At 34.7% G+C, this 24,755-nt stretch overlaps 1 protein-coding gene and 1 long non-coding RNA gene across 12 annotated transcripts in view; one reads left to right on the top strand and one right to left on the bottom strand.

Annotated features, from left to right (window-relative positions):
* The window catches only part of SCN1A (sodium voltage-gated channel alpha subunit 1), a 110,530-nt gene that overhangs the window by 61,972 nt on the left and 23,803 nt on the right, over positions 1 to 24,755 (bottom strand). For 4 of the 11 annotated variants that reach the window (XM_004942779.5, XM_003641587.6, XM_003641586.6 and 1 more), the window contains exons 1-2: positions 22,259 to 22,367; positions 14,438 to 14,517 (exon numbers count right to left, since the gene is read on the bottom strand). The gene's annotated coding sequence lies outside the window, so the exon portion shown is untranslated. Of the gene's footprint in view, positions 1 to 2,827; positions 2,893 to 4,713; positions 4,860 to 14,437; positions 14,518 to 22,258; positions 22,368 to 24,755 lie in introns of those variants that run through there. The other 7 variants (XM_046944097.1, XM_046944098.1, XM_046944096.1 and 4 more) reach the window with 4 other exon arrangements.
* LOC121111332 overlaps positions 22,413 to 24,755 on the top strand; it is an 83,810-nt gene continuing 81,467 nt past the window's right edge. The window contains exon 1 of the long non-coding RNA XR_005861706.2: positions 22,413 to 22,788. This is a non-coding gene — a long non-coding RNA (uncharacterized LOC121111332). The remainder of the gene's footprint in view (positions 22,789 to 24,755) is intronic.

The raw sequence follows: 24,755 nt of genomic DNA, 5'->3' as shown, positions 1-24,755 counted from the left end.
ACTATGCTGTTGGTCCTATCCTTTTTTTTCCTCAGTTAAACAAATGCAGATGACCATGTGATACAAACACAGCATTTTGTCCATCAGCATTAATTTTACATTTACGTATGCCTTGTTTAGATTGCCATTGGATTTCTCATTACATTTTTAAATTTAACTAATGTATCTCTAAACCAAAATTTAGCCACTGTGCTTTACTTCAGATTAAAAATAAAGAGCTTTCGTCTGCTTTCTGCTTTGCTAGCTTAATTCTATTAACTGCAACTGAGTCATTTCTGGTTTAAAAAAATGAAAAAAAAATTAGTTATGCATTCCATAGAAAGACAAAAATTATTTTAATGGAACAAATCACAAGGCATGTGGATTACTACTCCATCTGAGTAAATACATTTAATAGGCTAGAACTAATGGACTGCCACCAAGCTGAATGAATTCCATGTGCACTGCAACAAATAACTGCAGTACAAAGTAACAATTTTCCTGCACTTTTTCATTTGATTAGTGCATGGATTCCACCTATTGGGAATCAACTTTACTAATTAAATATGAATTTTATCAAGCTGTGACTGAAACATCTTTCTCTGTTTACCTTAGAAAATATAATAGCTTTCTATTTCTTTGTCAAAAATGTTTGTTAAAAAAATAAACTAGGCAATATCAGATATGCAATATAAGTTATGTATATGCCACAGATTCCTTTTACATTAATGTAAAATTGAATTTAAGGCAAGATTTAAGTTCTGATTTTGGCTTATTACCACACTTCAGAAACAAGAAATAAAAGGTGGTGGAACACAGATAGCTCTGTCCTCTAGAATGACATCAAATTTGCATCTCCATACTCAAAAAAAGAGACTAAATGATGGCTTCTGTGCGTTTCCTGATCCTACAGACAGCATTCTTGTACTTGCTGTCTCATTTGGCCAGTGAAAGGCAAGTCTGACCAACAGCCTTAAAGACATAATGACAAAAGTATTTACATTTTCAAAACTTTCTCACAATTTTTGCTACATGTGCAACGTGATGGTTCCACCCTCATGTCGTTCTGAAGTTTTATGATTCTGAACTCATAAATGAGTTCAGAAATGCACAGTATGTTGAATATTAGATATGTTAATTTGCACTAACATCTATGAATTATTGCTGCGAGTACACAAGCATGCAAGCATGTTTTGAGCTGGTTTCTGTACCTTCACTTTCTTTTGGGATTGATGTGATGTATTCCTCACAGGTAACACATTGCCTGGATAAGTTTCTCTGGTACATCTCCCAGAGAATGGCTGTCTGCTTCATTTCCAACAACTGACACCTATGGTTCAGCAGCCATCGTAAAATCCCAGCACCAGTGCTTATTCCCACACTCAGCTTTGTCTCAACAGATTCATCCCAAAGTGTAGCAACTCTGACCCTGGTGTGCAGCCCACCACTGAGAAAAGCAGCAGCAGAGGCACATGATTCAGAAGCACAACATTCAAAGCAAGCAAGTCAGAGAATTTGCAGAAGGCATTAATACCATTATGCTTCACTTTGAAGGCAGTAAAAGAGAGAAAAAGAATAGTAGAAAAACTAAAACAACTCTCCACTACTATCTCTCTGAATTTCTTAGTAAATCTTAGGTGAATATTTGGGATTCAGTCTGAGCCCTGTAAGCTCAGAATGGTCAAGGAGAACCCTTGATTTCATTACTCCTGGCTCCAGCATCACAGTCATCCCAACCAGCTCACTAATATCCATCCACTAATTCACTGTTTAGTTATCATCCCACACAACAGAATGAGTTTTCTTGGCAAGCTTCCCTTCACAAATGTGCCAGACATAATCCTGTGATTGCATCTTGATTCTTCTACTGAAGTGACAGTAAATCCAAGGCCAAAGGTTGAATGTGCCTGCCCTGTTTCCCCGTGGAACAACCAGGACACTAGCTGTGGGGTGAGAACTATTAAAAATAGGTTAAGTCTAGATGACATGAAAATATATGTTGACTTCCTGTATGGATATTTGCTCCTGCCCTATCTGCCATTGTGATACCCCACACAGATTATGCTGAGCAGAGAGAAGGGCCTACATTAATTCCCAGATGTCTAGTTGTTTGCAAGAAGCCTGAATTCAGATCTATAACCTTGGTTATCACTAGCATCCACCTAGAGAATGCCACCTTTCATAGAAATTGACTCTTCATCCAAGTTGAAAGGGAATTTTGCACTGTTATGAGGCTCCATATCCCAGTAAGCATGTATTAAAACATAACATTGGCAATTATAATTGGCATACAGAGAGGGAACTATCTAGGAATTAGAGGTTGTGGTCATTTCACCAAATCACAGGATTGTAGGAGTTGGAAGGGACCTACGGAGATCATTGAGTCCAACCCCCATGCTGAAGCAGGCTCCCTAGAGAGTTACAGAACACAGCTGGGTTTAATAAAGCCTATCTGAACTGGGATTTGTATATAAATATTTCCCAATAATTTCTCAGGATTTCACTATTTTTTTTTCTCACATATTTCCTCCAGTGTTCAGCTTTTCTGACACTAAAAAAGTCCTGACCTATAGTCATGACACTTTCAGTTTCATAAAGGAAAGAAAATCTCAAAAATGCCTAGAAGCAATGCAATCACTTTTGCAATTAAATGGTTAACTACAAGCAGCAGCCACAGCATATACTGCCTCTGCCACACCCTTTGAACAATGCCTTGTTTATTAAAAGCTTCTGCCTTGCAAAGAAAGGCAGAGCCTGGGAATTAATATTTCTGCAGAAGCATTGGTTTGAAAGCACTCAAGGAAGACTGTTAACTACACAAACTTTCATTTAAAAGCAAAGATTTCACCTTTTTTTTTCTTTCTTTTAAGGTGCTGGTGAGTTTCCAGTGATTTATTCTATTCTATTCTATCCCTGCAAAAAACAGTCAAGATTTTATTAGATTTCTGAAAAATATAAGAATGTAAAGATATAATAAATAATCCAGTCAGGAGCAAGCAGTGATAGCATTATAGATTTTGAAATCTACTTATATTGGGATCTAGGGGTTTTCTGGTATTTTTTAATTCTAAGGTTGGATCAAGGAAAAAAATGAGAGAAATGTGCTTCTAAAAAAAAATATACACACATATATAATATATATTTATATATACATAAATATATATACATATATATATAAATAATATATACATAGAAATGTAAAAATATAAATAAAATATAATAATATATATAAATGCAGTACAGAGACACAATTATCATAATGCTATCAGGTGTGCTGACATAACAGAAAAAAATGTACAGACATAGAAAAAGGAAACAGGTTTAAGATCTGTAAATACAGTTCAATGCATATAAAACGTGTAGCCAGATTATGTCAATTAAACTACTGAAGTAATAAAAAATAATACTTTTAAAGTTTCTATCTTGCTGTTGAATTGAAACTGACAGATTACATCTCTCAACCTCAGCTTTTCTGAGGGAGACAACACAGTTTACCCATTTTTAAAGTTCTGAATTGGTGATTAAAATACTTTTCAGCTATTTTCATCATTCAAAACAAACATTTGTCTTTTAAAGACTGACAGTATTCTTATATTTGTGATTTGAAATGCTTCTTGCTGTTCTAAATTGCCACTTTAAATGTTGAAATACAGGTTTCATTGATCCAGAATATTTTTTCTAAATAGTAATTTTTAACTCAGTGAATTACAATGCCTTATGGTAATGCAATATCTAAAATAGTTTGGAGATAGTTGATTGGATTAGTCATTGCTCTCCCACAACTCTCGACTCCACTAATAGCATGAAAGCTAGTTCCAGTCTGCCTAGATGAGTGAATACTTCAGCCAGAAGTCAGACCTTGATTTATAATACATCCAGCTGAGAAACAAAACTGAGAAGCATTCCTCAGCACATCACTCTTGCTGCCTGATCAATACAGCTAAAGGCATGGCACCACTTTGTGCCAGACGCAGTAATTAATGTTTCTGCAGGCATCATATATATAATCTAGTTGCATTTGTATAAACCAGTGAGAAGCCAAACTAATATATTTTTTAAAAAATATTTTTACAAACAATATGTCAACATGTTTGAGATCAGGCACAGTAATGTACATGATATAAAAGACAAGAATATCCAGTTATGAGAAGAAAATCTTTGACATATGAACAACATTGACAGAGAAGTGATGAATGCAACATATGGGTCATGGTCCTAAGGAACTGAAGGACATTTAAAGTCAAGGGAGTCATGTAAAATTTAAGAAGCTTAGAAATTATCTTGTTACATTGATTGAGCCTAGAATGAAGAGAAGACCTTATCTACCATTATATGCGTATACTAAAAAATGAAAATCACATCAAACATCTTAATTTGTTTTTGAGGAAAAACTCAGTTAAAAATATAGATAAAAAAGAATATTCTGAGCTTAGCTATTTTGAGGAAGAGCCAGTTTGTTACAATTGTTTATCCAGTTTTCCATGTTTATTACTCTTAAAATTCTTGGGTTTCTCTGTGGTTTTTTTTTTTTTGTTTTGTTTTGTTTTTGTTTTTTGTGTGCGTGTATGTGTGTGACATAACAGATGAACTGATAAGCGGTTCTGAAAACATGCTATTTGACTTCATTCATGCAGGTAAGTTTTATTGTTTGATTAATTTATTCAATTTGTATCTTGAAGAATTCTGATTCATATTAGCTAAAAAAGTAGTTTCAGCTCAAACTCTTTGACTTACCTTAAATTGCAGGCAGGTGAAAACTGGAGAAATACTTCCCTTTAGATTTATGTACTGAAATTTTGCCAGCAAACATTTGTATATGCTAAAAAGATAATTTCTTTTTCCGAATGTATTTTGACATTTCAGTGCTGTAGGACTAATACCTTAAAATGATTGAGATATATTTACATTAATAAAAGCACTAATTTAAATCATGTAAATACACATATTCATCATTCACAATTGCTTATTAAACATTTTGTACATGGTTTATAAAATTGTTACGAGAGACTCTTTCGTCCCTTATAGTGCAAATTACTTTTCATGCTTTAAGTTGTGGGATGGTAAAATGACATATAATGTCTTTGGAAACAGTTATTGTGAAATACTGATTCTCAAAGTGGGAAAGCTTGAGGATAGGGATACAGACTTAATTTGGAGGAAGTCATAAGAGTATATATGAAAACTACATTCAGATTTTCTCTCCCTTTCTGCCTATTCTCACTTGGTCAAATTCTTCCTATTCCATCCTTACCACCTCAAACATTTTCATCTTTCTGTCAAGTTCATGAGAAGTTTGAATTGTCTTTAAGTCAACAGGATCTAGAGAGTGAGATGCAGGTGGGCTCCTCATCCCTCCCTGCCTACTTCAGCCTTGCCAGGCATGCTGAAAACTGAATGCCAGATGCGTATACTTTTGAGCTGCTTAGGATGGGGGCAAGGTTTTCAGGTTTTTTACTGGGCTGGGTGATGAGGGAGTTTTTAGGTGGACTACAGGTTGACAGCAGAAGCTTGGAGCAGCCTAGAAAATGGAGAGAGAAATGAATCATAGAATTGCTCAGGTTGAAAAAGACCTTCATACTATCTTAGCTTGAACAACCCACCACCAAATCATGTCCCTGAGCACCACATCCAGATGTTTTTTATGAATATAATGAAAACATCCAAACCCCCAAAAAGGACAAGATCAAAACTGCCACTCTTGTAAAACACCCCGTGCTTTACCAGGATTGCTTAATAATTACGTGAAAGGAGAGGAGACAGCAATTGTCAGTCTTTTGCACTCCAACTTTTGTTGTGCTAGAACACTTCAAACAAAACAAGTCACAGGACAGTGCTGTCTACCAACATGTCTAAACCCACTGCTAAGTCTCTGTGATATAATACTCAGCACATCACAAGTTCCTACATGGAACTGTGGTGTCCAAAAACTGGTGCAAAGCACAGGCTGAACTGGGCCCTTGCAGCATGGTCTCTACTACCATCCTACTGCTCACCATCATGTTCCAAAGAGTAACAGAATAAAATACATCTCCAAGTTCAGATATCTTTATAATAACATAAACCTGATTCTGAATTCAGCAGAACTAGAAGGAGTGGAAATAAAGGTTGCTGAATTAACTCCTGCATACTTCCTTATGCATTTAGCAACTATTAAAGGTAATACTAGAGATTTTGAAAATACAGAACATGAGGCATTTTTCAGTGAGAACACAATGATCAGATATATAACAGATGGTTAAAGCATAAGAATGTGAATAGGTCCTTACACAGCCTGTCTCAGAAACTGAAGTAACAATGTCCTCTAGGAAGAAAGGACCTCAGGTGAAAATGTGTGCTATATTACACCATTAAATCATAAGATGCCTGGTTTTAAATACATTTAATTTTTTTACTTATTTTTCCCAGGCTGCATGTCAACTATATTTGACAGAGAGCAGCCAGAATTACATTCTGTCATGAACTCCTGCTAACACAATATGAACCTGTCCATACTGCCTTTTATAGGAAGTCCATCTGGATCTGGGAAGCAGGTTGTCTGCAAATCGAGTTTGCAGCAGGTACCTGGGCTTCTTTAAGAAGATGTCCCTAATGAGTTAATTTCACTTTTGTACCCTGCCAAGATGTAGTCACACTGCAGAAAGCAGGCAGAATAGAGGGCTGTAGCTATTTTGGTCTCCAAGCTCCCTTCAGAAACACCCTATTTAACAAGCAGTGTATATGAACCCCAACTGACCCAAGTTTTAATTACTTCCAACTTCATTCCACTGCCATTGCTAGTGTATGTTTTTTCAATTTCTAGATGTAATGATTCATCCCAGTCTATCAGTGCTTAACACAGTAGCCTGGCACATGTAAGATGAGTAACAAAACCTGAAGGCTGCTAAGGTTAGTGGTGTCTATGCTACTAGCACTCACAATAAATCCAATTCTTACACGTATCAAAAATCCTTGTCTAAGGTTTGGAGCAAAATCACCTAAACCTTACTTTATTATTTTTTGCAATACATATCTAAGATATAAATTTTCTTATTTATCCATAAGGTAACAAAAGCCTAACTGTTTTTGTTTTCCATCAAACTTAACAGAAAGCAAGATTCTTAGGCCTTAACAAAGAAGATGTGCCCATATCCAGGGTGACTAGTTGCTTAGATTATGTCATAATAATGTTTCAATTCTTAGAAACTTGAATGTCCCTTATAGGATGTCTACTGTCACAAATATCTGCCAAAATCCCTCATTATTGTTCTCTTAGCCTATTATTTTGCAAGATATCTTCCATAACTCTGCAGTGGTTTGGGTGATCAACTACCAGAATAACTACTACTTCAACTTAAATCCCTTGTTTCTGTCTGTGCATATCTAAACTGTGCTGTTTGGGGCAGTTATTTCCTTTCTTCCGGCTTCAAATGTTAAATACAGCTTGATATCTTAAATACCTAACACAGTCAGACAAAAATGTCCGAAGTATACAAAGCAACAGGTAATGTAGACACAACTGAAGCAGAACAGTTTTCAGAAAGAGCACAACAGAGCCAGAAAGCAGGTTTTTAAGAAAAAAGTTTGTGAAACTTTCAGAAATGAAAATACGTCCCACAAAGATGCAATACAGGATTCTAATTGAGATAATGTCTCAATACAATACTTAAAAAAAAAAAAAAAAGATCTCTGAAAGCAGTTAAGGGCGATTTCCACTTTAAGAAAGATACCCGAACTAGAATCATTGCACAGAAAGAAACAAACCTGCCAACTGCTAAAGAGAAGGGGAAATTGCTTACTGGGCAGAATTCAGAATAATTCTAATCAAAGTTTTACTACCCACAGACATTATTTAGGCATTTTCACAATCTTCTCTCACATAAAAGAGAGCAAATGACTCATATTTCATGTCAGGAACTTGTTTGAACAGACAACCAGAGGCATAACTCATCATTTTCCAAAGTGCTAAGCAATCAAGAATTCACACAGATGTCAACATGAAATTCTTGTCACATTGTTTTTGAACTCTGTATTTTTTCATCTAAGCATTTATATATAGACTTAGATACAAAAGCTTTGACCTATCTTATGGAACTTTAGCCTTAGCTCATAGTCAATCTTACCTCAGTCACAGGAGAGAAAAAAAAATTGCCATAACAGACCAGAGCTTGCATTTCAGAATCCTACTAAGCATGTGACCCTGAAGATGTCATTGCTGAGACACTCATAGAAATCTCATGCGCGAAGAGGACAAAGAAAAAAGGAGATAAGACCTTCATTAAAAGACACTTATTACTAGAAAATATATACTGAAGTCAGATCTGTTTTGGAATAGAAAAATAGCTTTTAAAGAAAACTAAGTAAAATTGAATCCTTAATACTCCCCTACTTTTTTTTTTTTGGAATGAATTGATTGTTATTTTTCCAACTTTATTTTTTCTTTTTTCTTAATAATTTCAGTATTAACTACTGATTAGGAATTAGGCATGCAGACATAGGTGAGAGGGTACTATATCAGCTATATTTGCTGTTTAATTTTTAATTCTTTTTCCTAACATGTCTGTTAATTCATCATTCCCCACTCTTGAGCAGAATGCATTTTTGTATCTCCCAGCAGAGCCATTAAATATTATTTAGTGCTGGTTCACGGTTAGCTTGAACTTAGACTTCACGAAAGTATAGAAACCTGTCTTGAGGGGAAAGAAGAGGGCAAGTCTGAGGTCAGTGCCCATGAGTGACAGACTCACAGACAGCCTGAGTAGCAGCGAGGCAGGGTATAATCTAGAGTCAAAATTACCAGGACATGAGAATCAGTTTTATCAGACTGCAGCCCTAGAACACTCATAAGCTATATGAACTCATTAGAAACAACAATTAGACATTAAAAAAATCCACAACGAGGCATTTCTAAACTGTTAATAGTTTTCAACTTATAGTGATTACCAGAGGAAACGCTGCTGTTAGCAAACCGAAGGATACAATGGTTCCTTGTAGTTTGGATTGAGGATTCATGCACTTTCAAATAATTCTACTTAAAAGGTACTTAAAGTAATTAAGATTTCTATTTTTTTTTTCTGGTAGCATCATTGCATACATATACATATATATATATGTATGTATATATGATATATATATCAATAAAGCTGTAAAACACTCTCTACTATATATTGAAATCATTAAATACAAAAACAACATTTAGACTTTAGAGCAGGTAAGTCCTCATTCCTACTGATACAAGACTGTAATCTCACTTCTTATATTTTGTTGTATGGTTGTCACTTATTATATATGACTAGGCTATGGACTAGCCTCTGCTGTGCACTCCTAGGATTTGGCTCTGTATTAGACTCAGATTGGCTGAGGTCACCTCTTGAGCCTGGCCTATCCAACTGCCCTGAAGCAGGTTGCTCAAAGTCATGGCCCATCAAGCTTTGAGTATTTCCAAGGATGGGTCTCCAACAACACACCTCAATAATCTGTTCTAGTGACTGGAACTAATGCAGATCTCCAGTTTCCTCATTTTTTTAAAGAACGATAAGTGTTCCACAGTATATGGGATTTATCTGTAACTGTTCAGAAATTCTTTGATATGAAAAGCACTTTTGAATTGTCAATATTAGTTACAGTGTAATTTTGAAAAACTAATGGTCCTTTGAAGTATTTAAGATCATTAAGGTTGCTGTTCTACCAGGAAGTGTGAAAATCTCATACAGCTAATGCAAATCATTTGTTTGCTTTCATTATCTCTACCAGACTTAGAAACTTCAACTTTTTCTTTCAAAGCACGGTTTTGTAATAGAACAAAATTATTTTGGAAAATGTTTTCATGCATTGATAGGCCAGGCATAAATTCTGCTTCTATAAAACGCTACACGTAGTTTTATATTTGTCCAACAAATAGTAGACAACAAAACATCTTGAACATCTGGCAAGCATTCCTCATCAGGCGTGTCAGCAAACAGTTCTACAAAGCTCCCCGGCATGAAGAAATAGTATTGTGACGTATACTATTTTCCAGCAAATTTTAAGTATGTTTAGTATAAATGTTTTCTCAGGCCCTACATGTGTTACCTATCACTTGTTAAACAAAACCAATTTATTTCACCATTAAGTAGGAATGTATTTTTAATGACTTGTGTACACTGTTTCTCATGTGTATTTTCAGAATTATTTAAAAAAATAAAACAAGTTTGCATTTGAATTAAATCCCGTATGGCAACTGATTTAGCCAGATAATTTCTAAATTGGTCTTGTGCTTCTTGTAAGAGCTTACTAACAATCTTCTAGACTACAATTTTATTTATTTTATTAGTCTTAATCTATATGAAGATGTGTCCCTCTATAACTATCAAAAAAAAAAAAAAAAGCTATACATTTCAATTTTTATTTTCCCAAGTACAAACTGTTCGTAAGGGAAACTCAAGTCAATATTGTGCTACTTCAGAAATTAATGTTTGATCTCAACTTGATTCACGTTGTCCCAGTTTGTGAATGTATTTAGCCTATTCTAAAGTCACAATCTAAAAATATTCTGCACAATAAAACCTTTTTTGTCTTCCTAAGAAAATATATACAAATGAAAGAATACACATTTATATTGTCATTTTTTCTTTTGTTCCTCTGTAGCTTAGAAGCTAATTCATTAATCAATGGAAAGAAACACTTCTCAATCCTGGGCCACAAGCACATCTCTTGTTAAATACAACTGACCCTTGCATAGTTTTCACTCAGTGTAATTTTAGTAGTTTCCCAAGGATTTTCTGGACATGACTCAAGAGTTAGCTCACATGAGAAGACATTCCCTGTAGACAGGGTACATATGGTCACTACATTTTTAAGGACAAATGCCTAAATAGACAGAGTATCTCATGCCAGTTTGTCTTAGCATAGATAGAGCCAAGATGTCTAAGAAGATCAGACCGTTTTTCTTGAAGTGTAGGCATGCTTAATTAATTTAGAGTTGTAGATATGTAAGAATTTCTATTCTGAAATAATATGAAGTCCTGAAAACATGGTAAAGGGTCATCCCATGTGGTCAATCTCTTTTAGTGTGTTTAAAGAGAAAGTAAGTTGAACTGAAGGCCATCTTAGTAAAGTTCAAGGAAAAAAAAATAAGGAAAAATTTAGGGTAACTTCCTTTTCCATTAAGCAATGATATCATGGCTTATGTACTCCAAGAAATCCTAGTGAAGATATCTTTTAGGGGGTCTGTTTTGAACCCTGTCTGATTTATGATGTACTTTACTGGAAGGTTGTTGTACATGGTATATATACTCCTCTTTGTAGACTCACAGAAAGAAAGGTCAAAAATAATAATCAGAGGCCATCTTCTACATCTTACCAGGGCAGGATCACTATACATATTTCCCAAGAGATATTTCATCTAACCTCTTCCTTCATTGAAAGATTTCATACCTTCCCTTGACACTCCCTGAGATCTCTTCACTACTCTCCCTATTGGGATGCTCCTCTCACTATCTCATCTGAATATGTTCATTTTTGCAGTCTTTTTTTTTCTCCTATCCTCTGTAGATGTAAAGAAAAAAAATAATCTCTGGTATTCAGCTTCTAACAACCCACTGACTTCTGACATTTTTCCTTTTGTTTTCATCTTTAGACCTATTCCAGAAAGCCTGTTGAAGCTACTGAAAGAGCGCTCTTGAGGCATTCCTAAAAGAAGCAGTTATCTTCCTCAGAAATATCTGTCATGATTTCCTACAGCAAGTAAATCTGATAATAATTTGAAATAAAGCAGATGCTTTAAAACATTAAAGAAAATGAAAGATCTCACTCTGAAAGCAACAGTATTAAAGAGCAAGTCGAAAATAGAGACTAGAGAGGGACGAGAGAATGGAAGCATTGAAGGCAAATACATCTGGAACATAATCAGGTCTTTGGCTTAAAATACACTTAAATAACCAAGCATTTGAAAGCTTCCTTCAGATCCATTATTTCAGCTAAAAAGTAGTGTAGTTACTGCTTTAGCCTTGTCATCTTTGACCAATATCACTATTAAAAAGACTATTAGAGTCCCACAAGCTTCTTGATTTATTCCTATATTTTTCCTTCTGACCTTGACAGAATTTGCTTGTTGCTGTTTTTCACTATGATGCTCTTCAGTAATATGAACAGTAATATGGAATAATTTTTAAAAAGCAAATGCTGTAATCAATCTTTTTAAGGAGTAGAAGGAAGATGAAGGAAACTGATCCATATGCTTACAAGTTATTGAAATAAATTACTAAGATAGATGGTGAGAGATGGAAGAAAACTTGAAAGCACAAACTGAACTGGATCTTTCTGAGATTGAAAATAGTGAGGTCATATCCTCTTTTTCTTGAAGACTTGTAGAAAAATGGAGAAACAAAAAAAAGGATACAGGCACTTTAAAATAGAACACTGGAAAGACAGAAGCACACTGCTGAGACTAAGCAATGTAAACAGAACTGCTGTATAGAAAAAGCAATGTAATCAGAATTTCCAAACACAGAGGAAGGAGAGAGCAAGCTTCTAGGACTGATAAATGCACACTGTAAGTAAAATGGTGTCTGAGTCAGAAATGTGGTATTTCAAGTGATATTTAATATAGCAGGGAAGGATGCTACCAAAATGTTGATAATAAGCACAAAATAAAATCATTTTTTTTCTCTAAAGATAAGTTGGGTATTAGAACGCTGAAAGGGTCCCTATAACAACACAGTGACGGAAATGGAAGAGATAGAGTTGGTGATACAATAATCAGTAAAAGCTAGGAGACATTAAAACACTAAACATCCATGTCTTGCATATGACATCACTGTCATTCTTTGAATATTACTAATACTGAATAAAAAATAGCAGCATATGTAACAGGAATTGGACTAACCTGCCCACAGAACAGACTATGTTTTATGAGTCAGAATATGTCATTTAACTAATTACTTCACCTACAGTAATCTTTCAGTTGTTTCCATCAAGTTTTTGGAAGCTTTCATTGATAGAAATCTAATGAGAATAAATTTACAACTAGAAAAATGGAAATAGGTGCCAGAAATTTTGAGCTTTGGGAAAAAAACATTTGGAGATCTTGCATGATACTGCCCATTTGACTACAATAATCAGTTCAAACAGAAATATCAGCTGTAGATTTTAATGGGTAAAATTTAAAATGGAAAAAAAGGAACATTTTAGTAAATTATTTCATCTTTATGATTTTTTCCACTTAAGGAATTTGATCACTAAGTGCTCTAGAAGATTATGCTAAAAAGATTCTGATAGCACTCCCTATCTAATGTTTTTCTAACAGCAAAACATTTTTTCTTAGTTTAAAAGCGTGCATATATATTGTTCAATGTAAAATACATTTTCCAGTAAAGGAAATTCAAGTTATCTTTTGCCATTTTTTTTTAATGTCAACAGGAAGTCCACAGTCCAAAGACAGCTCTCTCTTACTCTTGTGGAATCCAACTGCCTCCAATATATATAAGTTGTCTTCGGTAGAGAAACTGAAGAATATATCCCTACTATTGGAGGAAATTAGCAAACCTATTAATGATACTTAGCCCAAAAGACCCAGCATGTGAGTTGGTACTGGATTTGAGAAAATTAATTAAAGGAAAGAAAACATATATCCAAAGGAGTATCAGTTGTTGACGTTTACAGCTCCTGAAACTTCAAGTTAACATTCTAAGAAAACAATTTTAATATAGATTTCAGTAATCAATAAGAAGTTATTCTTACCCCTGATATGAAGTAGTGTTTCAAACAGCTGATAGGATATATGATTCCATTATACTTATCTACAGTATGTTCCCAAAGTTCATTATAGCAAGGCTTTTACTTAAAAACATAACAAAACAACAAACAAACAAAACAAACAAACAAAAAAGAACCCCCCCCAAAACCCCCGTATTGTTTGGATTACATTCGTCATTATACAATAAAAATTATATCTCCTTTTCTTCCCTAGGCATGGTTACTTCCTTAAAAATAATGAAAACTACCTGTGACTATCTGACAAACTGAAAACAATCAGATTAAGGCTGCCTGTCTCTAGCTTGCTTTCTTGTGTCTAAACATTTCAGCAAATATTCAAGATCACACAAATTAGGCTCAAGAGAATAAACCAACAAGGTGTCAGTCTTGACAGCAATCATCCTGTTATTGTTTCACATTAATTCTCAGAGTCATTTTTAGCACAATCTTTTTCCTTTGTACTTAATAACACATGGGTCAAGCTTGAAAAACATAATGGAAAAAGTAGGTGCATTTCAAGAATGCAGTACTCACATCAGCCAATACAGCTTAAGAGTTAGACATCATAGCTACGAAATAAGCATTTCTGAAATAAATACAACTGAATAGGTTTTCAACAGTGACAGAAAAATAGCAATCCATTTTCAAATACTGTAGGATGAGCAACCACAACTCTTTCAAAGGGGGGATGGAGCAGCCAGCTCAATCCAAAGTAAATGAATTCACGGGGAGTCTTTTAACCACATACCTCAGACAAGGAGCAGAGAAGAAATCCATTTTAGAAAAGACGCTGAAAGAGCTTGATGTCCACCTGGCCAATTTCTTGTGCTGTTTGAAAAAGCAAGACGGTTCAGATTATGAACCGAGTTATATCTGTAGCATTACAACCACTTTAGATCTGTATGTATCTAAAATAAGGGTTTCTGGTAAAATATGTGATCAGAAAAGCTGAAGAAAGGGTGAGATATAGAAAGAGAAAAAGAGAGGAGGGGATCTCTTCTACCTGCAGTAAACCCCCAACCATTTGGGTAAAGCATTTAGTCTTTAAAGCAGAACTTCTCTATGGGAAGGAAAACTGTATACTCCTGCAACACTGGGGCTAGACTATAGCATTGCTTGCTTCAATTCTTAGTATGTTTTCCATATGAAGGAACAATATGACCTCTGTTATTTCTAAATAGTTCTTGAATAACAATAATAATAATAAAAGAATAAAACACAAAAATCCAAGCTGGTAAAAATCCAGAAACATAATTACAACGAAATGCAACTTGTAGCAGAATACTGTGCTGTCAACAGACTTGACTGCAGCTTTTAAAACATTTTTAAAACCACCAAACTGGATTTTCTCCTTAATTATATGCTTAGCATTAACCACAAAGAAAAAAATGTCAGGGGGAACACCCCATATGGACAGCTAACATAAATGAACTAAAGTCTAGGATTTAACATCCTGCTGGCTTACCTGATAAAACAGGAATTTCAAATGTATTATCAGAAAGACAAAAATAAAAACCTAAGAGATAGTGGTAATAAAATGTTCTCTAACAAACTTTTCCAGAATCCCAGTTCCAAAAGATGAACAAGTATTTATAAATTACTGCATTTGCAGTGGGGGAAAGGCAAGCAAAAAAAGCCACAGTGCTTCCTGCTCTGAGGCTCACTCTATATTACCCAATACCATCAAATAGCAGACAAAAAAAAAAAAAAAAGAAAGAGAGAGAGAGAGAGAGAGAGAGAGAGAAAGGAAAAGAAACAAAGAGGAAGAAAGAGAAACAAAGAAAAAGAGAAAGAAAGACAAAGAAAGAGAAAGAAAAAGAGAAAGAAAGAAAGAGAGAGACAGAAAGAAAGAAGGTGGGATGAGTGGAGGATAGAGAGACAGAAGAGGGTAAAAAAAAAACAAATAAAAACAAACAAAAAAAAAACTATAGGAGAAAAAAAGATACAAATACGTGAAAGGACAGCCCCATCTATCGGCAAAAGAAACGAACTGACTCTTACCAACGGCTTTGTAAAAATAAGTAATATTTGAGCCTGAAAATCTACAGTTCCGTGTTCCTTCGTGAAGGAACAAAGGGCAAGGGTTGTGCTGAGAAATACATTTCGCCAACCACTGTTAAACGACTAAAAATTCTCATTAATTTTCATTTCTTTTCTGTTAATTATTTGCCTCTGAAATGTAAGAGGGAAATAGTTTGGGTATGGGTACTCCATTACAAAAGCACCAGAAAGCTTTCCAGGTCAGTCCTTGCCACTACTACATGCTGCTTATGCTGGCTTGTGTTACACTTCTCCACTGACTACTGTTGGTGGATCCAACAGGTTTCGTCATGGGTTCAAGACAAGGAAAAAAAAAAAAAAAAAAAAGGGTTAAAGGGTTCTCGTGCCACAGTCATATGATGTTTCTATCTACTACTGTATTAGTGACAACATTGCCAAAATTGCAGCCTAGTACATAGTTGCTGTGTCAGATCTATAAATCAACATGTTCTCAGATAACAGCTGGGCAGCCAAATCTGGAACCTAGACAAAAAATGCTGTTTTTTAAAATTCAGACTGGTAAGTAAAAGGAAGTGCTAATACAATAAAGTGCAGCTGCACTGGATCAGCCTCAGTTTCGAGCTAAATCAGATAGCATTTCTAGTTTTGCTTTCTTGACAAAAAAGAAAGACAGAAAGAAGGAAAGAAAAAACAGAAAAAAAAGGGGGGGGGGGGGGGGAGGGGGAGGAACTGGGATGGCCATTAGCAAACGCTTAAAATCCAGTTTCACTCATGCTGGGAGAAGATAGGCATAACATAGTAGGAAATTGGGCAGTCACTGGGAAGGTGAGAACTGCACAGAAGAAGGGCCAAAAATAATACTGCATTCTTTTCATTATGTAATAGATTTTTTGAAAGTAAAGATATGAAAAAATAAACCAAATTAGTACTTTAATGCAACAAGGCTGTCATCTGTGATATAACAGGTACTTGTTAACCTGAAATTCAGTGACCCAGGCAGTTATAGTGAATTTAGTCCCCTAGACACAATTTCAGTATTTTTCTGATTTTTTTTTTTTAATTTGTACATCACGAGGTTTTGATTTACTACATTTTGCTTGAATCTAAATTATGCAAATTTTTCCAACTCGAACTGGTGGCCTGAAATCACTGGCCCTTAACAACAAGCACTTGGATTCTCAGAGTATAACACCTAAATCTGCAAGAATTTATCAACAGAGATGCTGTTCCAAAAAGAACACCAAAGCTTGATCTCTTAAATTTTAAAATATTTTCTGTACAAATATTACAGTGATTAAAAGAAAGCAACCTTATGACACTAAATAAATAGTTAAAACATACATACAATCACTAATATTCAAATACTGAGGGAAAAAAAAGTATGCAACCTACATCTCCAACAGCAGGTTTGACAGAAAGACTGTTGGTTTTGAAAAGGTTAACATAAACAGAAAAAAAAACAGTGGGGGACTGACTTTGTTTGGAAGTATTTTCCATGCCTTTTTTTTTTTTTTTCTCCTAAACTTTAGATGTGCTATGAAAAGTATGCACAAGACAAGACCAAGCTATAAACAACCATGCAAACTCTCTCCTTAAAATGTTCCTAAGCACTGATCTAGAAAGACTTGACATGCTTTCCAGTACTGCTGCCATGATCACCAGTTCTGAATTTAGCTTTTATGCAGTCACCACTGATGGGCTGCTGAAGAGCACAGGCATTTCCCCACTACCCAAACACAGTGTAATTCTATGATCTTAAAGTAGAAAGACCTATAGTCTTATTATCAGCTGGTATCAGGTTCTTGAATTGTATAATGCTTAGGTGTAACTTTAAAAGCTGAATTATTATTATTTTTTACACACTTGCAAAGTTCTTCAGGATTATGAAAAGCATTTGCAGGTGACAAATTACTTCTTAGTGATAGTAACACCTCTGGCACAGAATCATTCTTAAAATTTAAAACACTAAACAGATGTTTTATTCCAACTGACGTACCAACAGACATACTTCTGTTCATGGAAGACATTTCTGGAAATGATGAACTGCCAAGTGTTTATAAATTTATCCCCATGTGAAAAGGCAAAAGAGCCCTTAGCTTGACATTTTAATAGAAATTCCTCCAGTCTTGTCTATACTCTGGGTGTACTTTTACATTTTACAGGAATAGCTCCTCCAAAATTTTGCAGTTTGAAACACCATAAAACAGTAAACTAGAATCTGGGCAACTTAGACAATAAACACAATGTAGTAAAAATCTTTTAGCTATATTCAGGTGCCTACAAATTTAGTCCTGAACATAACACTGAACATAGTAAATTTATCTCTAGTTTAATAGTAATTTAGTATATTACGAAAGCATACTATGTTGAGTAGTCCTAAAAGATCCTTCTTTAAGCATCATTAGAGATATAGCATAGGATGCTTAATATAACAACTGACTTCCAGAAATCTCTGAGTAACATTTAGAGAATACTAAAGCTTTTTTTTTTTTTTTTTTTTTTTTTTTTTAAAGCAGCATTTCCTGTACCTGAGATTTCACTGGGCACACTGGTATAACCAGGTGTTCAAGTTCTGCTCTACCAGTAAACTGTCAAGAAAATTCATAAGGTTTGTCATTATTTTAAAAGCTCCTTTGGTGGCTCCTTAAACTACAAGTCGTCTGATGATGGGCTTTGAAAGAATCATGAGATTTTATCAATACAACAGCAACAGCTGAAGAGCTAAATCCTTTGATTGCTCACATCTTTCATGTTTTAAACTTATATATCACACCACAATTGTAGAAAGCAGAAATGTATAGATTTCTCAATCACATCAGCTGCTTCAGTGCTAAGATAAAGGGAAACAATCTCCCTGCCCTCTACCCCCATAAACTCAACTTGAATTTTTATTGTCAAAATTAGAAATTTTTGATAGCTTGTAAAAGAAAATAATTTCTAAATCAAGGAAATCTACAATACTCGCATTTACTTCATAAATTTTTGACTCCCTGGGTGCAGTAAAAATTTCTTCCATCTTGGATGGAGTAGGAGCAATCATTTTAATGGCTGAAGTGACAACCCAACAGACCCAAAGGAGATCCCACATGTGTTCTGCAGACAAGGCACATGGTTGTCAGGCAAATTTCCATTACTTCAGCCTTGAGTTTTCAATCTTGCAGATTTCAGAGTCTGCAGGCCTGATAATATTGCCTTAATGGAGATCATGGTTCAATATCCTCATGCAAACACTGATCTGGTCTACTATTGTCTCTGCCTCAAGAATTACTGGGCAAATATTTAAGGGAACTGGTGAAGAACAACTCAGTAATTTTTTTGGTGCAGTTGTCACAAGCTTCCCAACACTAGTGATCATGAGACACTGGGAGATTCGGATTTTCTTCCATATGTGAAAGGATTCATTTAGAAGTCTTCCTTTGGTTATCCTCTGCAGCACAGTTTCTTTATGACAGGGATTTATCATGAACTCCATCTTAAAATAAAAGAATGGAGTTCTGTTTGAGACTACCTTGCTTCAGCTTGTGTGCTGCAAATAATACAGTTACTTATAATCTGAAGAAATATTCTAAATTAACTTTCACTAGCTTAGGTGTTCAACCTAATGCAAAAGAGCACATTCTATATACACAATAAATAAAGAGCTAAGAGCAATGTTTTCTTTCTTAAATGAGAATGTCTGAAGAAAATTTAATTTATCAATGCATTGAGAAATCTCCCTCAATTCTTCACAGTATCTCTTTCTAGCTGTTCTAGGAATGAATTCTGCAAATTGCAGTGGGTAATGGAGTAAGCCATCTAAACCTATAATGAATAAGCCATCCAAGAACCTCCATGGATAAGCAGGTGTTAAAGTCTCTTAAGTGCCTGCCGAAGGAACAGAACATATCTGCCAGCTGGTATCTTCAGAATAGATAAACATAGTCCATTTCTACAGCAACTGATTTTTGTCACATATGGAACATTTTCCCCTACTAAATGTAAATAAAAGTTGGCACTTTGAAATGACAGTGAAATATTGGAATTCATGAGAGCTCTGTCTTACATGGAAAGCTTGTATGTTGTAGTATTATAGACTGAAATTTAGATGTTATATAAGATAAACACAGTTCTTAGTAGTCTTACTTTTTCAACTTAGCACTGAGAGCATATATTTGTCATCACTATATATATATATATATATATATATATTAACCACTCAGTGAAAGTGGGTAGATACAATCTGAGATATAAATATGTTTATGGAAAACAAAGTCTAATGGGCACTCCTATATTTTGCTTACATTTGACCATAAAAACTGGTATTTCCATTGTTTATGTTACGCACATTATTCTACAATAATTCAATTCACACACTTCCATACGGTTTCCTCAGTTCTAGTGGCATTCCCAGGGCTGTGAAGAGAGCACAGACAGTCCCTTGTACATCAGAAAACAACAGTACTGTGAATAAAAACATCAAGAAAAGTTTGCCAGAAATTCGACTGTGTATATTGTGATGTGAAGCAGTATACTGAATATTAAAAGCATGATACTGATGTAGCCATGGATTGGACAATTCTGTTAAACCACAGGAAAATACCAGGAGGTATTGGTATATGGTTCATATTCTGCATATTAGTGCATTCATAGCATACTTTACAAATCAGATTCAATTTCTCTGCCCTGAAGTGACATATGACATACCAAAATATAGTAATATATATAACGCAGAATGGCTTAGTTTGGAAAGGACCTTAACGATCACCTTGTTCCAGCCCCCCTGCTGTGGGCAGGGTAGCCAACCACTAAATCAGGCACTAGATCAGGCTGCCCAGGGCCCCTTACAACCCAGCCTTGAGTACGTCCAGGGATGGGACATGCACAGCTTCTCTGTGCCAATGCCTCATGCCATATATTGCACTGGAGGAGTGGTGATTTTAGGATATCAAAAACACATCATATATTCTTCAGTGTAACTTCACTTATAGAGTAGTTAATAAAGGCAACAGCCTAGTGTTTCTACTAAATCACAAAATAAATCTACAAAACAATTAGGAGACAATGAGGAGAACAAGAGCTTTTAAATGAGATAAGAAAATTATTTTAAAAAAATGAATTACGTTACTTACAAATAAGGGTTGAAATGAAATTCTATCAGTTATTTCTAGAACAGTGTGATGAACCACTAGTTTATAAGGGAAGAGGGGAGGGAAGGGGGGAGGATGAATGCGTTTAAACAAATTCCATTGTTCCCATCAAAATGTTATATTTGTATATATTACTATTGAAACTTATTTTGATTTGAGAAAAAGACGTTGGTATTTATTCCTAGAATGAATGGTTGCCTACTATTTATGTGAATACCATAGTCAACAGATAATAATTTAGTATTTTTTATGTTCTGCTTTGAATCCCATTAACATAGAAAGAATGACGTTTGTACTGAATCATGTTAATACATTAAATGGAGTCTTGTTAGAAAGCTGCTAAATATAACTGATTGATATACCTGCTGACCAACGTATATCACAGGTATTTTTAGTATTTTGGAATTCATTAATGTATCTTAAATTTGTAGTATTTAATTATAACAAATTGCCAACTGTCATGATGCAGGACTGCAGTAACAAGGGAGAAAAGAAGTTGCTGTCCAAGGTACTGCACATAAACGTGAGTTTTATAATTACTCTTTCAAATAAATTATAATTTATTAAATGCTATTTTTCCTTAGTTAGCAAGCTTGCCTTGTTGAAATTCCCTACATAATACTGCAGCATCAGTGCTATGCTGTTACTTTCCAGGGCCTTTTCTGCTGCATTCGAGTATAATCACACATTCCAGTACCTGAGAGTCCTCTGTATGTGTAATTCATTTGATGAAAAATCTGTTCAACGTTTTGTTACAGACTAGTTTTCAACTGTGAATAAATATATAAAAAAATCTTTGAATTCTACATGGTACCCGTAAAAAAGCAACACACTAATGCAAATCTAGCTAAGATACTGTTAAGGCATTCTGCAGAGCAGCCACCTAATGTAATTTTATCTGCAGTATTCACCTTAGATATTTCAGAAGCATATCAATTCATGTATAAAAGCAGTAAATAGGAAATAGAATCCTGGATATAATTGCTTTCTTCAAAAAAATAGTTAGAGTGCAAGAAAATCTAATTTTTTTCTTTTTGCTTTTTTATGTTTCATCTAATAAAAGAAGAGTATTTGTACTTTAAAGGGTAAAACAAAGCAACAGCCAAGAACTGCAGTAAACCTCTCAGAGCTAATAGCTATATCCAATAATGCTTCCCAACACCACGCTCAGGCAAATGGATTTAATTCACTGCTTAATCAGTCAAATCAACAATAATCCCCATACGGTTAGAAAATACGTTTGTTAAACAAATCCAGTTTATGATTTATTCATTTGTAAAGTGCCTTAAAGCTGAGATGCCTAGAAGAGCTAGTCTGATAATTTAATCATGCTGACAGAGCTGATTTCACCTAGCAATTCTCTGCAATTCACAGAATGGCTGACAGTTATCTGCATAGAAAAAATAGCACAGTAACCATTTAAATCATGCAAAAACATTTACCCAAGAAGATGTAGCAAAGATCAGGATCCAGCTTCCAGACCCCATGAAGCATGAAGCTGAGGAAGCAATCCACTAGCTTGCTCAGGCCAGCAGTGTCTCTCCTACACTTGACCTAGACTGCCTTACATAATGAGGAATCAGTGCTGTATCCTGTGTGGAGGAGCAAGCTGAATGTCATCACTGGCAGAAGTAGGGAGAACAGGCAGCAGGCAGGCTGGTAGTTAGCATGGAGATCACGAAGTCTGCTTTCCCTGAGTGCTCTGGGCGAAAACACAAGAACAGCTCAGAAATGCTGGTGTCATTCCTCCCCTGGTAGGAATGACCGGAAGGAGTGAGGGTGTTAACAAACGTAAGGCAGACTGCAAGTGCAAAAGCTGCATCTGTACTTGCTATCAAGGTAACAGAGTTCCTGTCACACTGTCTGCAGGACTGCATAGCTACAGATAATAGGAGAGCAACAGCACAGCAAAATAAGAAAGGAGAGACACAGACTACTGCTGCATACATTTTTCTATATAATACCCATTGTGGTGAGTAAAAGAAAAGCGATGGTATAAGATAAAGTACCGGGATTAATTTCCAATGAGAAGTGCTGTTCCTTTAAATAAATCTTACTGCATGCAAGTAAGTTCATTTCTGAGAAAAGAACCATTTGTTCCCTGTTTCAGCTGGAGATGCAGAGGTTAAACAGATTACATTACAGAGATTTTAATATTTTCAAGAAAATGATGGGTAAGATATATTTCTTTTTGTGAAGATTTTTTGATATTTTTGAGGTGGGTTTTTTTGTTTGTTTTTTTGTTTGTTTTTCCTACTTTGTGGGGGAGAAGCTCTGGGGTATTTCCTTGTTTATTATTGTTTGAAACTTATCAGCACTTTCTCTGCAGAGGGCACAAGAAGAGAAAATTATATCTAGGCTTATCCAGCAGATAGAAACCTACACAATCTTCTTGCTTAGAAAAAGCAGCTTTATTTTACTTAAAATCACTGCCTATAACTCGTATTCCATATTTTGTTTTATTTTAATACTTTAATTGCAGGTAAAGAACCTTAAATACTGATAATGCATTAAAAAATTAATCTTGAATGAATATTTTGAATAGTATGGTTGGTCCTTGTAAAAGAAAGATTTTTACTACAGCAGTACAACTTAACTTTTTTAGTTATATTTGAGACAGCATTATTCTTTGAGATCAAAAGTAATAGCAACTGGATGCAAGTGTCTAATGTCAATATGGTGTTGATAATATATTAACTGAGGAATAAAAGAAAGTATGTCTTAATAATACTTAATTTTTTATGTAAGTATTATTAAGAAAGAACTTATGAAAAGTACTTTCTATAGAAAAGTATTTATGAAAGCAGATTTGATGCTCCTTCAGCTTTAAATTAAACGTGTTTGAGATGAATATCTGAAGTAATAAGACATACGTAATTTTCAGTGCAACCCTTAAACTAACTATGGGCTTCATTAAATGCAAGATAGAGTAGGAACTCAGTGACGATACCCCACCAACATCGAAGGACAGATCACTGAACTCAGCAAGAGCTGTAATGTCACAAAGCATCCAAACAAAATTATTCCTGCCTGAAAATTATGAGATGTGGAACATCAGCTGGGATTTACAGAAATCAGCTTAAGTAAAGTGACTGTTATACTGAGTTATGCCATTAGGAAAGTTAACACATGATTTCATCTAAAATGGGAAAATCAAGGTGAAGGTGAAATACATTCAATACAAAATAATACATAATACTACAAAAACACAGGAAAAATCAGTAAATAGATCACTAATGATTCAGGATATACTAGCCGTGCATCTAAATTATAATTTGGAAACCATAAAAATGCAAGAGAAATATTACTTGAGAATGATTTTTAAATAATCAATGGTGTATTTGAAATCAGTAACTTTTTATCCAATCACATCAGCCTCCGCAGCCATAGCACAGTTTAAATATTACCAGGATAATCTGCCTACAGCAAATCAAAATTTGACTGCATCAGGTAGAAAAATAAACAAAGTTTATGGAAAAAAGCTATAGGTAAACAAATCCAATACACAGGTATTAAGCAGAAAACCTCTAAATGAACAGAGTAGCTAACTTGAGAGTCAGCATTACAAAAGGCAGCATGCAGTTTGCTTGATGTTGTAGTTTAGGCAAATACCTGTTAGAAAAGTTTTATAGAGATTATTCAATCTATGGCAAAATTACATAATAAATGCAGTTTTTCCAGCCTTATTTTCTATGACCTTGCCTATAACATATATATATATAATTGCAGAAAAATTACTAAGTTTCATCATATCGTTGATCGTAAGTACAATATAGAATAGTCATTTGTAAACATTAAATTATTGTCATTCAGAATATACCTGCAGTCCATAATTTTGTCCAGAGAGTAAAAATTGTTTATCTCACTCAAGAATTAGTCAAATTGCTCTGCCACTGGACCACAAAATTTCTGATTTGTGATAATTTTTACAAGCATTTT

Source organism: Gallus gallus, chromosome 7 (genome assembly GCF_016699485.2).
Source record: "Gallus gallus isolate bGalGal1 chromosome 7, bGalGal1.mat.broiler.GRCg7b, whole genome shotgun sequence".
Taxonomy (NCBI): Eukaryota; Metazoa; Chordata; class Aves; order Galliformes; family Phasianidae; genus Gallus; species Gallus gallus.
Note: the sequence above shows the minus strand (reverse complement) of the source record. Positions and strands in the feature narration are given on the sequence as shown.